Genomic DNA, 14158 nt, shown 5'->3' with positions numbered 1-14158 from the left:
CATATACTCTAGTTGGAGTGCAGGAATGAGCCCTGCTGCAAAACATTGCATCAAAAATTGTAATTAAATGCCCCTGTTAAACAGAGGCAGAAAAATTGGGCTGGTGGCATCACCCAGAACCAAAAATGTTCTTCCAAGATATCAGCGGAGGAGGAAGAGGATAGACAATCAACATAACAGGACAGTCACTCAGCATTAGCATAGGCAGTCTTGAAGGGATGTGATATTTCAGTAAATAACTTCAGTTAATGGTTGGTTTAAAACCTAAGGCAACTCTCGCTAGGAAATATATGTTCATCAAAAAGATATCTGATCTAGTTCATAAGTGTGAGGAGGCATATTTGGAAGATCTCCACGTTTCCCAATATTTGTGGAAACCTGGAGCTCTTCCTTCTTTATATGCTAGAAGCTTTTCCATGAGAAATTGATTATTCACTCTGGCTATTACAACCTCTAGGGATGGTGGTGTAGAAGACCGCCATTGCTTTGCCAATGAAATGCAAGCAGCATATAAAATATTTACCACTATTTTTCTCAGCTCCGGAGGGAACTGTTCAATACTAATGTTGAGCAGTGCTAAGTCTGGTTCAAGGGTAATTCTAGTTTGTGTAACTTCCCTAAGTAAAGATTCTATCTTTTTCCAATATGGTGTTATAGCTTTGCAGCTCCATAAAGTGTGGAGGAGACTCCCAGTGTTTTGACAGTTCCTCCAGCACAATGGGGTTATATTCGGGTGCATTTTGTGGAGGCAAAGTGGTGTTAGATACCACCGGTGAAGTATTTTTTGAGCATTATCCCAATGGTCTATACAGGCAGAGGATTTACCATTATATTTAATTGCGAGATGCCATTGAGTGGTTGAGTATTCTTTCCACAATTCCTGTTCCCAGCGTAACATGTAGGGCAATTTGGAGTTTATGTAAAGAGGGTTTGTCAGTTTGTAAAACAGTGAAACCCCCTTCCTGCATTTAGATCGTTTATTAAGAAGGAAATCCCAGAGTGCTTGGGGGATTTCCACTGGTTTAGTTGCGTTGGACATGCTATAATGATTAATTTGATATAGTTTGTATGTGTCTGATATATCTCTCTCCCTTTCGGGGGGTGCAAGGAAGTAATTGCCCATTTTTTGTCCAGTCGATAAATTGGGTATGAGGTATTGATAAGTCGCTAGGGGGATTGGTAATGTGCACATTGGTGTATCAATGATTTTCCTCTGGGTTAGCTCCAACCATGCCTTTAGTGTGGCCTGCACAGTAGGGTATTGTGGGGTATCAGGTTTGTGATATATGCTGGCCGCCATAACCAGAGCTGGGAGGTCATGTCCAGGAGTGATAGCGCATTCTATATCTGACCATCTATTGTTGGATTGGCATGAGAACCAGTATTTCATTTGGTCTAGTACTGCTGCTTGGTAGTATGTTTGTGCATTAGTAAGCCCCATCCCCCCTAGGTATTTGGGTTTGTAAAGTTGTGCTAGTGCTATTCTAGGTTTTTTCCCGCCCATATAAAAGTGTTCAAAGTTTTGGATAATTGAGCGAAGAATTTTTGGGGTATAGGCACTGGTAACGTCCTAAAATGGTATAATAGCTTAGGCAGGATTTGCATTTGTTATGCAGCTATCCTCCCCACCCATGAAAGTTGCACTTTAGCTATTTGGCTCATTTCATCCGCCAATCTGCTCAACAAGGGAGGGTAGTTGTGGAGGTAGGTGTCAGCAGATGAGGGGGACAGCTGCACCCCTAGATAGGTGATAGATGGGGGGTTCCAATTACATGGGAAGACTTGTTTAAGTTTATTTTGAGTGCTGGTTGGCATATTAAGTGCCAGTGCATAGCATTTATTTGTACTGACTTGTAGAAGGATACTTTCCTGAAATTGTTTATCAGGGTTTGAATGGATATAAGGGATGATACAGGGTCTGTGACGGTGAGGATGACATCGTCAGCAAAGAGGCCTAGTTTATGAGTCTCCGATCCTACCCTAATGCCCTGTACAGATTCAATATTTCTAATACTCTCTGCTAAGGGTTCTATGATGAACGAGAATATAATAGGGGATAGCGGGCATCCTTGCCTAGTGCCATTAGTAAGGTTAAAAGGGTCAGAGAGAAGGCCTGAATTGTAAACTCTTGCAGACGGTTGGGAATACAAAGACATTATAGCCATATGTATTTGGCCTGTCAGTCCAAATTTTTGTAGGGTCTTAGATAGGTATGGCCAGTTCACCCTATCGAAGGCCTTTTCTGCATCTAAGGCTAAGAAAGAGCTAGGGAGTTTGTTAGTAGTGATGGACGAACTTCCGACGGGACGTTTCGCGAACACGGACCGCAAACGCGGCCGATAGTTCGCGAACCGTTACATTCGCGGCGGGCCCCATTGACTTCAATGGGAGGCGAACTTTGCAAACCTACAGGTCATATTTGCAGCCACAAAATAATTAATAGCTGTGCAAACACAGTCCCACCACATGGCCAATGACATAACACATGTATGAGGTGAATCTGGGATCGACAACTACAAGCATTCTTTTTTTATATGGGAAATTGTTGTGACAATTCAGGACTGTGGAGCGCATGAAGGCAATGGAGGAGAGGGAAGGTCAGGGTAGGCAAAGAAGAGGGTGCTGGAGATGATCACCAGCAGCATGACATACAGCAATGACACCTGCACTGTGATAGAGTCATCTGACACCAGCACCATGATAGAGAGCACTGACATCAGCAGCGTGACATACAGCAATGACACCTGCACCGTGATAGAGAGCACTGACAACAGCACCGTGATAGAGAGCACTGACATCAGCAGCGTGACATACAGCAATGACACCTGCACCGTGATAGAGTGATCTGACACCAGCACCGTGATAGAGAGCACTGACAGCAGCGTGACATAAAGCACTAACACCAGCACCGTGATATACAGCACTGACAGCAGCACCGTGATAGAGAGCGCTGATATCAGCAGCGTGACATAAAGCACTCACACCAGCACCGTGATATACAGCACTGACAGCAGAACCGTGATAGAGAGCACTGACATCAGCAGCGTGACATACAGCAATGACACCTGCACCGTGATAGAGTGATCTGACACCAGCACCGTGATAGAGAGCACTGACATCAGCAGCGTGACATAAAGCACTAACACCAGCATCGTGATATACAGCACTGACAGCAGCACTGTGATAGAAAGTACTGACATCAGCACCGTGATATACAGCACTGACACCTGCACTGTAAGCAGCCCCAGGAGGAAGTCAGCATAGCACAGGGATGGTGGGAGCCCCTCATAATGAGCATAGCACAGGGATGGTGGGAGCCCCTCATAATGAGCATAGCACAGGGATGGTGGGAGCCCCTCATAATAAGCATAGCACAGGGATGGTGGGAGCCCCTCATAATATGCACAGCAGAGGTACAGCCCCAGGAGGAAGTCAGCACAGCACAGGGATGGTGGGAGCCCCTCATAAAAAGCATAGCACAGGGATGGTGGGAGCCCCTCATAATATGCACAGCAGAGGTACAGCCCCAGGAGGAAGTCAGCACAGCACAGGGATGGTGGGAGCCCCGCATAATAAGCAGCCCCAGGAGGAAGTCAGCACAGCACAGGGATGGTGGGAGCCCCGCATAATAAGCAGCCCCAGGAGGAAGTCAGCACAGCACAGGGATGGTGGGAGCCCCTCATAATAAGCAGCCCCAGTAGAAATATGACACCGCTCAAACTCTTCAAAGAGGAGGGTACGGGCATATAGTACGGTGTGCTTTTTTTGGACAAGGAAGTGAGCCAAATGAAGAAAAAGGTCTGTGTGCTCGTTTAAAAAAACTTGTTTATAGACATATACATGGTCTACTGGTGACTAGGGATGAGCCGAACACCCCCCGGTTCGGTTCGCACCAGAACTTTCGAACGGACCCCAAATTCGTACGAACGTTAGAACATTGAAGTCTATGGGACTCGAACGTTCAAAATTAAAAGGGCTAATTTTAACGGCTAATATGCAAGATACTGTCCTAAAAAGGGTTTGGGGACCTGGCTCCTGCCCCAGGGGACATGGGTCAATGCCTAAAATGTTTTTAAAAATGTCCGTTTTTGCGGGAGCACTGATTTTAATGACGATTAAAGTGAAAAGAAAAAAGTGAAATATTCCTTTAAATATGGTGCCTGGGCGGTGTCTGTAGTATGCCTGTGAAGTGCCACATGTTTCCCGTGTTTAGAACAGTCCCTGCACAAAATGACATTAAACGGAAATAACACCATTTAAAACTGCTTGCGGTTTTAATGTTATATCTGGTTCCTGCAATATGGTTGAAAATCATTGAGAAAAATGGCATGGGTAGCCCTCCTTGCCCATTACCAGCCTATTTGGGTCTTGTACGTGTATTAAGGGGAACCTTGTACCCATATTTAAAAAAAGAAATGCGTGTGGCCCCCAGTCCCTATATACTCAGAACAGCAGTATACAGGCGGTGCAAACAAGACAGGGACTTTGTAGGTTTGTTGTGTTAAGTTGAATCTGTTTGTAATTTTCAACTGGTACATTTTTAAAGTGTAGCTCCAGTCAAAAAAACAATTTTTAAGCTTTTTGGAAAACATAGGGAAGGGTTATCACCCCTTTATAATTTGTTTTGTCGTCCATCTTTTTTCATCTCACTTGCTGTTGTCTCCTTCCGTTTGCAAGTAGGAGATGTTTGTAAGTTGGATGTTTGAAAGTAGGGGCCTGCCCTATATGCTCTGCAGAAATGGCGGAACAAGGTGTTGGTTTTGCCACAACATTGTAAGCCCTCAAAGTGACTCTTGGTGGGCGCTGGAGCGCCCTGCTGTGAACGATTATATCAAGAATTGTAATTACATGCCATTGTTGAACAGTGGTAGGAAAATTGACCTTTGGTGGTTGTGGTGCTGGTGCCACAACACTATAAGTCCTCACCGTTACTCTGGGTGGGCACAGGAAGGGGCCCTCCTGTGAAATATATCAAGAATTGTAATTACATGTCCCTGTTAAACAGGGGCAGAAAAATTGGGCCTTAGGCACTGATGCTGGTGCCACCACACTGCAACCTCTGCCATATACTCTTGTTTTATTGCAGGAATTAGCCCTACTGCAAAGCATTGCATCAAAAATTGTAATTAAACACCCCTGTTAAACAGGGGAAGAAAAATTGGACCTTAGGCACTGATGCTGGTGCCACCACACTGCAACCTCTGCCATATACTCTTGTTTTATTGCAGGAATTAGCCCTGCTGCAAAGCATTGCACCAAAAATTGTACTTAAACGCCCCTGTTAAACAGGGGCAGAAAAATTGGGCCTTAGGCACTGGTGCTGGTGCCACGACACTGCAACCTCTCCCATATACTCTTGTTTGATTGCAGGAATTAGCCCTGCTGCAAAGCATTGCATCAAAAATTGTACTTAAACGCCCCTGTTAAACAGGGGCAGAAAAATTGGGCTGATGGCATCACCCAGAACCAGAAATGTTCTTCCAACATATCAGCGGAGGAGGAAGAGGATAGACAATCAACATAACAGGACAGTCACTCAGCATCAGCATAGGCAGTTTTGAAGGGATGTGATATTTCAAAACAAATTATTCTGTTACATCAGCTTCAGGTGCTTGGTAGCTGTGGGTGATCCAAGACTGATTCATCTTGATGAAGGTCAGTCGATCAACTGATTCGGTGGACAGGCGCACCCTGTGATCGGTAACAAAGCCACCAGCAGCACTGAAGGTGCGTTACGAAAGAACGCTGGATGCAGGACAGGCCAGTAGCTCAATTGCATACTGTGCAAGCTCTGGCCAGTGATCCATCCTCAAGACCCAGTAAGCCAGAGGATTTTCGGTGGGAAAGGTGTCCAAGTCTGACCTTGCCCCTAGGTATTCCTGCACCATGTAAATCAGACGCTGGCGATGGGTGTTGGAACCGATCATACCTTGGGGCTGCGGACTAAAAAATTGTCTGAAAGCATCAGACGGCCACCTTCTCCACCGCTCCTTCTGACCGATGCCTCAGCAACACGTTGTCCAGGACCAGGAGTTTGTAACCTCCCAGTCTCTGGGAACGTGTTGCACAGACCTTTCTGCAAGGCCTCCTGGAGATGTCTCATCCTCTGCTCCCTCTGCGATGGCAAGATAAGGTCGGCAACCTTACCCTTGTACCGTGGATCAAGGAGAGTGGCCAGCCAGTAATGGTCCCTCTCCTTGATCCGAAGAATAAGAGGATCCTTCCGCAGGCTTTGCAGGATCAGGGAGGCCATGCAGCGTAGGTTAGCTGAGGCATTCGGTCCGGAGTCCTCTGGGTCACTAAGGACAACATGATCCGCAGCTACCTCCTCCCAGCCACGTACAAGTCCACGTGTTTCTTGGCACCGTAAATCATCCCTACAAGACTGCTGCTGCTGCTGATGCTGAGTGCCAGCCTCCACCTCAATGCTGACACAATCATCCTCCTCCTCCTCTTCCTCCTCCTCATCCTCTTCCTGTGTGATGGGTGGAGCAGCAGGAACACTGTCTGGATAAAGGGGGCCTTGAGAGGCAAGGAAGTTCTCCTTTTCCTGCCTCTGTTCTGCCTCAAGTGCCCTGTCCATTATTCCACGCAGCGTATGCTCCAAGAGGTGGACAAGAGGTACAGTGTCACTGATGCATGCACTGTCACTGCTCACCATCCTTGTGGCCTCCTCAAACGGTGACAGGACAGTGCATGCATCCCTGATCATGCCCCACTGGCGTGGCGAGAAAAAAACGAGCTCCCCTGACCCTGTCCTGGTGCCGTAGTCGCACAGGTACTCATTGATGGCCCTCTGCTGCACGTGCAGCCACTGCAGCATGGCCAACGTTGAGTTCCATCTGGTGGGCATGTCACATATAAAGCGGTTCTTGGGCAGGTTCAACTCCTTTTGGAGCTCAGCCAGCCGAGCACAGGCATTAAATGATCGTCGGAAATGCACACAGACTTTCCTGGCCTGCTTCAGGACATCCTGTAAGCCCGGGTACCTGCCCAAGAACCGCTGCACCACCAGGTTAAGGACGTGAGCTACACAAGGCACATGGGTCAGTTGTCCCTGTCGGAGGGCGGAGAGGAGGTTGGTGCCATTGTCACAAACCACCATTCCTGGCTTAAGCTGGCGTGGCGTCAACCACCTCTCGGCCTGCCCCTGCAGAGCTGACAAAACATCCGCCCCAGTGTGGCTCCTGTCCCCCAAACAAACCAGCGCAAGCACGGCATGGCATCGTTTTGCCTGCGTACTTGCGTAGCCCCTGGAACGCCTAAGAAGCACCGCTGGTTCTGAGGACAGAGCACTGGAAGAGGCCATGGAGGAAGAAGAAGAGGAGGGGGTGGAGGAGAGAGGTGTGTCACAACCAATAGTAGCATTTTGGAGGCGTGGTGGCGGAACAACCTCCAACACTACTGCACCTTGTCCTGCATCCTTCCCAGCTGCCAGAAGAGTGACCCAATGGGCCGTGAAAGACAGGTAACGTCCCTGTCCATGCCTACTGGACCATGAGTCAGCGGTAATATGGACCTTACCGCTGACCGTCCTGTCCAGCGAGGCAAGGACATTGCCTTCCACATGCCGGTAGAGAGCCGGAATCGCCTTCCGTGAGAAAAAGTGGCGTTTGGGGACCTGCCACTGAGGAACCGCACATTGTACAAACTCACGGAAGGGGGCCGAGTCTACCAACTGAAAAGGCAGCAGTTGAAGTGCTAGCAATTTACCCAAGCTAGCATTCAACCGCTGGGCATGTGGATGGCTGGGAGTGAACTTCTTTCGCCAGTCCAGCAGCTGGGGCAGGGACATTTGCCTGCTATAATCGGACGTGGGTGTACCGCTAGCAGAGTTCCCGGAAGCACTTGGCTGTGACACACCTAATTCTACACCTTCATTCCTCTCAGAGCAGGTTGCAGAGAGGACTGAAGGTCTAGTGGGGTTGGAGATGCCAGCTGATGAGGAGCAAGGAGAGGTCCGCTTTGTTCTTTGGTGTGGGTCTTTGAGGTACGCTTGCCAACGAGCTGCATGACAGGTCAACATATGTCTGGTCAAGCATGTGGTGCCCAAGCGGCTGATGTTTTGGCCACGCGAGATGAGCTTGAGACATATGTTGCAAATAGCAGCGGTGCGATCTGATGCACTCGTCTCAAAAAAGGCCCACACCAAAGAACTTTTAGAATAACGCGTAGAGGCAGCGCCCTGCACAGGCGGAGCTCTGCGGTGTGATTCAGTCGGTGTGCTGCCCCTAAGCTGGCCCCCGGAGGGCATCCTGCCTCGTTGGACATGTGCCTCCTCCTCCTCTCTCCTTCCAGGCACCCACGTGGAGTCAGTGCCCTCATCATCCCCTCCCTCTTCATCGCTGTAGCAAACCTGGCAGTATGCTGCAGCTTGTGGAACATGACTGCCAGATTGCGGTCCTTCTTGAGCATCCCCTCTCTCTGCGCTCACGCTACTGCCTTCCTCTAGCTGAGTGTCATCATCAGAGCCCACAAAACACTGGGCATCCTCCTGGAGCATGTACCCAACACTGCTCAAAGAGTTCAGGAAACTCCTCAGGAGAACGTGGTGGGTCTAGGGAAGGAGTCACTGATGATGACATTGAGAGGAGGGAAGACGATGCGTTGGCAGCTGCTTTGCTAGTACCCTGAGACTGGGTGAGAGAGGCTGAGGAGGATGAAGAGGGCTTGGTCATCCACTCTACCAAGTCGTTGGCATGTTGCGGCTCAACATGTCCAGCTGCCGAAAAGAAGGACAAGCGTGTCCCATGGCCACGTGCTGATGACAATGCACCGCGTCCACCACCAGCACTGTTGTCTCTAGACACAGAGCCTGCTTGCCCTCTTTTATCGGCTCGCGCCTGTTTGCCTCTCCTTGCTGGCCTTCCAGACATGGTAATGGCCTGAAGGGAGTTGGGTAAAAAAGCAGTTGGGTAGTGTATATTGTGCTAGAGGCACACAACACCCACTAACTCCTGCAGATGCCTTTATTATAGAACACCAGAGATAAAGGGGTATATACAGATGTATACTGTGCTGTGCTGGAGGCACACACAACTTCCAATAACTCCTGCAGATGGCAAGTGGGCTCAAATAGAGAACAGCTATGTAGGTGGATATAGCGGTATGTACTGGGTACAGAGCACGCAGACAGCACGCACAAGCTCCTAACACTACTGACTGCAAGCTCTATTATAAAAGATAGATCACTAGCTATATAGGTGAGGTGAATATAGCGGTGCATACTGCGGTCAGGGCACGCAGACAACAACCACTACACAACAGCAAGATCGAAAATCGGCCGAAAACGATCGGTGTGTACCGTGTTGAAGGTACACAGAACACCCACTGCTTCAGACGCCAACACACTACACAAGGCCGCCGCGCTGGTGGCCTTACAGTGGTGTGAAAAAGTGTTTGCCCCCTTCCTCATTTCCTGTTCCTTTGCATGTTTGTCACACTTAAGTGTTTCGGAACATCAAACCAATTTAAACAATAGTCAAGGACAACACAAGTAAACACAAAATGCAATTTGTAAATGTAGGTGTTTATTATTAAAGGTGAAAAAAAATCCAAACCATCATGGCCCTGTGTGAAAAAGTGATTGCCCCCTAAACCTAATAACTGGTTGGGCCACCCTTAGCAGCAACAACTGCAACCAAGCGTTTGCGATAACGTGCAATGAGGCTTTTACAGCGTCCTGGAGGAATTTTGGCCCACTCATCTTTGCAGAATTGTCCTAATTCAGTTACATTAGAGGGTTTTCGAGCATGAACAGCCTTTTTAAGGTCATACCACAACATCTCAATAGGATTCAGGTCAGGACTTTGGCTAGGCCACTCCAAAGTCTTCATTTTGTTTTTCTTCAGCCATTCGGTGGTGGACTTGCTGGTGTGTTTAGGATCATTGTCCTGCTGCAGAACCCAAGTTCGTTTCAGCTTGAGTACACAAACAGATGGTCGGACATTCTCCTTCAGGATCTCTTGGTAGACAGCAGAATTCATAGTTCCTTTTATCACGGCAAGTCTTCCAGGTCCTGAAGCAGCAAAACAGCCCCAGACCATCACACTACCACCACCATATTTTACTGTTGGTATAATGTTCTTTTTATGAAATGCAGTGTTCCTTCTACGCCAGATATACTTGGACACACACCTTCCAAAGAGTTCCACTTTTGTCTCATCGGTCTACAGAATGTTGTCCCAAAAGTCTTGGGGATCATCAAGATGTGTTGTGGAGAAATTGAGACGAGCTTTGATGTTCTTTTTGCTCAGCAGTGGTTTTCTCCTTGGAACTCTGCCATGCAGGCCATTTTTGCCCAGTCTTTTCCTGATGGTGGAGGCATGAACGCTGACCTTAGCTGAGGCAAGTGAGGCCTGCAGTTCCTTGGACGTTGTTGTGGGGTCTTTTGTGACCTCTTGGATGAGTCGTCGCTGCGCTCTTGGGGTAATTTTGGGCGGCCGGCCACTCCTGGGAAGGTTCACCACTGTTCCATGTCTTTCGCCATTTGTGGATAATGGCTCTCACTGTGGTTCGCTGGATTCCCAAAGCTTTGGAAATGGCTTTATAACCCTTTCCAGACTGATAGATCTCAATTACTTTCTTTCTCAATTGTTCCTGAATTTCTTTGGGTCTCGGCATGATGTGTAGCTTTTAAGGATCTTCTGGTGGACCTTACTGTGTCAAGCAGCTCCTATTTAAGTGATGCCTTGATTGTGAACAGGTGTGGCAATAATCAGGCCTGGGTGTGGCTAGAGAAATTGAACTCAGGTGTGGACAACCACAGTTATAGTATGTTTTAACAAGGGGGGCAATCACTTTTTCACACAGGGCCATGATGGTTTGGATTTTTTTTCACCTTTAATAATAAACACCTTCATTTACAAATTGCATTTTGTGTTTACTTGTGTTGTCCTTGACTATTGTTTAAATTGGTTTGATGTTCCAAAACACTTAAGTGTGACAAACATGCAAAGGAACAGGAAATGAGGAAGGGGGCAAACACTTTTTCCCACCACTGTATATAGTATGGGGCGTGCACTACACAGCCTGAGCTATGATTGGCCACAGGCATTCTGCCTGTGGCCAATCATGGCTCTCCTCGCTGCTGGCGCAGCGATTGGCCAAGCATGCGGGGTCACAGTGCATGCTTGGCCAATCATGAGCCAGCAATGCACTGCGCCATCGCAGTGCATTGTGGGCCGTGAGCGCCACGCGAATTTGGCACGAACGGACCAAAATGTTCGGACTTCGCCGAGCGGACGAACAGCCGATGTTCGACTCGAACACAAAGCTCATCCCTACTGGTGACATGTGTTGAATTCCTCCGAGATCCATGCCTCATTCATTTTTAGAAATGTGAGGTAGTTAACACTGTCGTGAGCTACGCGAGTACGCTTATCGGTCACGATCCCCCCTGCTGCGCTGAACGTCCTTTCGGACAGGACACTGGACGAGGGGCAAGCCAATAGTTCCATTGCAAATTGGGCAAGCTCTGGCCAGAGGTCAAGCCTGCCCACTCAGTAGTCCAGGGGTTCATCACTCCTCAGAGCGTCCACATAGGCCGTTAACCCGATGTAGTCGGACACCTGATGGTCTAGGCGTTCCCTGATGCTGGATCCGGATGACACTTGTCGATGGGTCGGCTGAAAGAATGACCTCATATCTGAAGTCACCAACACATCTTCAAACCGGCCTCTTCTTGCAGGCGCTGTTGGATTGGTAGGACCGGCCGCGGGAGAGCGCGACGTCGAGGACCGACGGGGACGCGGGAGCGGGAGGCTTCGGCCGAACCTCCCCTCCCTCCCCGACGCCTCCACCGACCCAAGCGTCGCCCCGGGCCCCTCGGCCCGCCGCCCGGAGGGCTGACCCCCCGAGGACGGCGGCCGGCGGGGCCCACCTCCGCCCGCAGCGGCGCCGCGCGGCCCTCCCGCCCCCAGCCGCGGAGGGCCGGCCCCGCCCGACCCCAGGGCTACCTGGTTGATCCTGCCAGTAGCATATGCTTGTCTCAAAGATTAAGCCATGCACGTGTAAGTACACACGGCCGGTACAGTGAAACTGCGAATGGCTCATTAAATCAGTTATGGTTCCTTTGATCGCTCCATCTGTTACTTGGATAACTGTGGTAATTCTAGAGCTAATACATGCCGACGAGCGCTGACCCCCAGGGGTGCGTGCATTTATCAGACCAAAACCAATCCGGGGGCCCGGGGGCTCCGGCCCCTTCCCCGGCCGCTTTGGTGACTCTAGATAACCTCGGGCCGATCGCACGTCCCCGTGACGGCGACGATACATTCGGATGTCTGCCCTATCAACTTTCGATGGTACTTTCTGCGCCTACCATGGTGACCACGGGTAACGGGGAATCAGGGTTCGATTCCGGAGAGGGAGCCTGAGAAACGGCTACCACATCCAAGGAAGGCAGCAGGCGCGCAAATTACCCACTCCCGACTCAGGGAGGTAGTGACGAAAAATAACAATACAGGACTCTTTCGAGGCCCTGTAATTGGAATGAGTACACTTTAAATCCTTTAATGTGGATCTATTGGAGGGCAAGTCTGGTGCCAGCACCCGCGGTGTGAGGAGGTGTTTCGGTGAGCTCCAGACATCCAGGAGAAGGCAGTGTTGATGGCTTCTTCTAGCCCAGGCCAGGGGCCTGTTATTCGGCCTAGTGAAGGACGTGGAGCCCCTAAGCTCCTGGAACTCGTGAGAGAGGAGAGGCTGTTCCTGGAGAGCCAGCTGGACCTTGCGGACTGGTCTCTGAGGCAGCCGGGTGAGGATGCGGAGAAATCTGCTGAGAGGAGGAAGAGAGCTAAAGGCTTAATAGTGAAGGCTTCCCGCAGCTACTGCGAGAAGATGAAGGTTTTGGCAGAGCTAAGAAATCGGAGGGATAGATCCAGCAGTGTGAGAAGACCGGAATATAAAACGGTGATTGATGGACTAAAGAAGCAGTGCAACCTGACGGGTGAGCTGTTATCTAACCTAATAGACAGTGCTTCTAGTGAGAGAGAGTTCTTGTCTAACGTGGAGAAAGCAATGAGAGTCGCATGTGATGAGGGGTCCCAAGCTGGGAGACGCCGCAGACAGCGTTCAGCCCCTGACACAGTGCCTGGAGAGGAAATGGCGGGTCCCTCTGCGGAAGCCAGCCATGAAGAAAAGGAAAGTGTGGTGGAAGGAAAGGTGGCCAGTGACAAACCAGGGAGAAAGACTGTGGTGGAAAGAAAGCCAGTGGTGTGTAAAGAGACAGTTCTGGAGAGAGAGAGTGCTGTGAAGGCTGGAAATGTGAAGAGCATTCCTGGTGAAAAGACTGCTAGCTCTGCTAACTCCGCTAATCCTGCAGAGGGGTCAGGTAAGCCTAAGGGTTGCCAGCCTATGAATGAGGCTGTGTCCCCAGAGGGCAGGTTAGACCCCGGTGAAGTGGGAAGGAGGCAGCAAAAGGACATTAAAGACAAGAGTGTTGTTAAGAAGATACCAGTGGTTCAGCTTGCTAGGATAGTAAGCAAAGGAAAAATGGACTTACCTGTACAGTCCCCAGTGATCCCAGCCGGTGGTTGCAAGCAGGGCACGCCGTCAGTTGCGTTGTCGGCTGCCACTGCTGCAAGCCGGTCTCAGGGTAAGGGGACTAGGGTATATGAAAGTCAAGCCAGCTTGGCTGCCGCTGTGGGCAGCGGTGCAGTGTCGGCCAGCGGCATGGCATCTGACAGTTCGGGAATGGCGGCCGTGAATAAAAAAACGCCGTCTTCCCGCGGGAGGAGGGGTGGTGCTACTGACCGCGAGGCCAATAGTAGCGCGGGAAGGGGTGATGACGCACTTCTGGTGCGCGAGCTGGTTCATGGCGGGAATAGCCCGCGGCCGGAAGTGACAGTGGCGGGACCGGAAGTTGACCACGAGGGTCGTTTTCAAGGGACTTCCGGTCTACTTTCTGGTCAAGAGAGTGTAAACAGTAACAGTAATGTTGAAATGTCTAGTTGTATAGTGCCAGAACAAGCTCCGGCCTGGGGTGACTGCCCAATGGGCGAGCTTGATGGTGAGAACCCTGCAATGGCGTTCATTCACGGATTGGAGGGTTCTCAATCAGGGCCGAGCCAAGTGTCAGTAGATTCCTGCGGGGCCCATATGGAGGTGGAGTGGCAGGAAGCCTGGGAGGCTTTGCTTTACAGCTCTGAGGATGAGACCT

Source organism: Lithobates pipiens, unplaced genomic scaffold (assembly GCF_037356315.1).
Source record: "Lithobates pipiens isolate NorthernLeopardFrog02 unplaced genomic scaffold, aLitPip1_a1.2 Scaffold_10, whole genome shotgun sequence".
NCBI classification, from domain to species: Eukaryota; Metazoa; Chordata; class Amphibia; order Anura; family Ranidae; genus Lithobates; species Lithobates pipiens.
Note: the sequence above shows the minus strand (reverse complement) of the source record.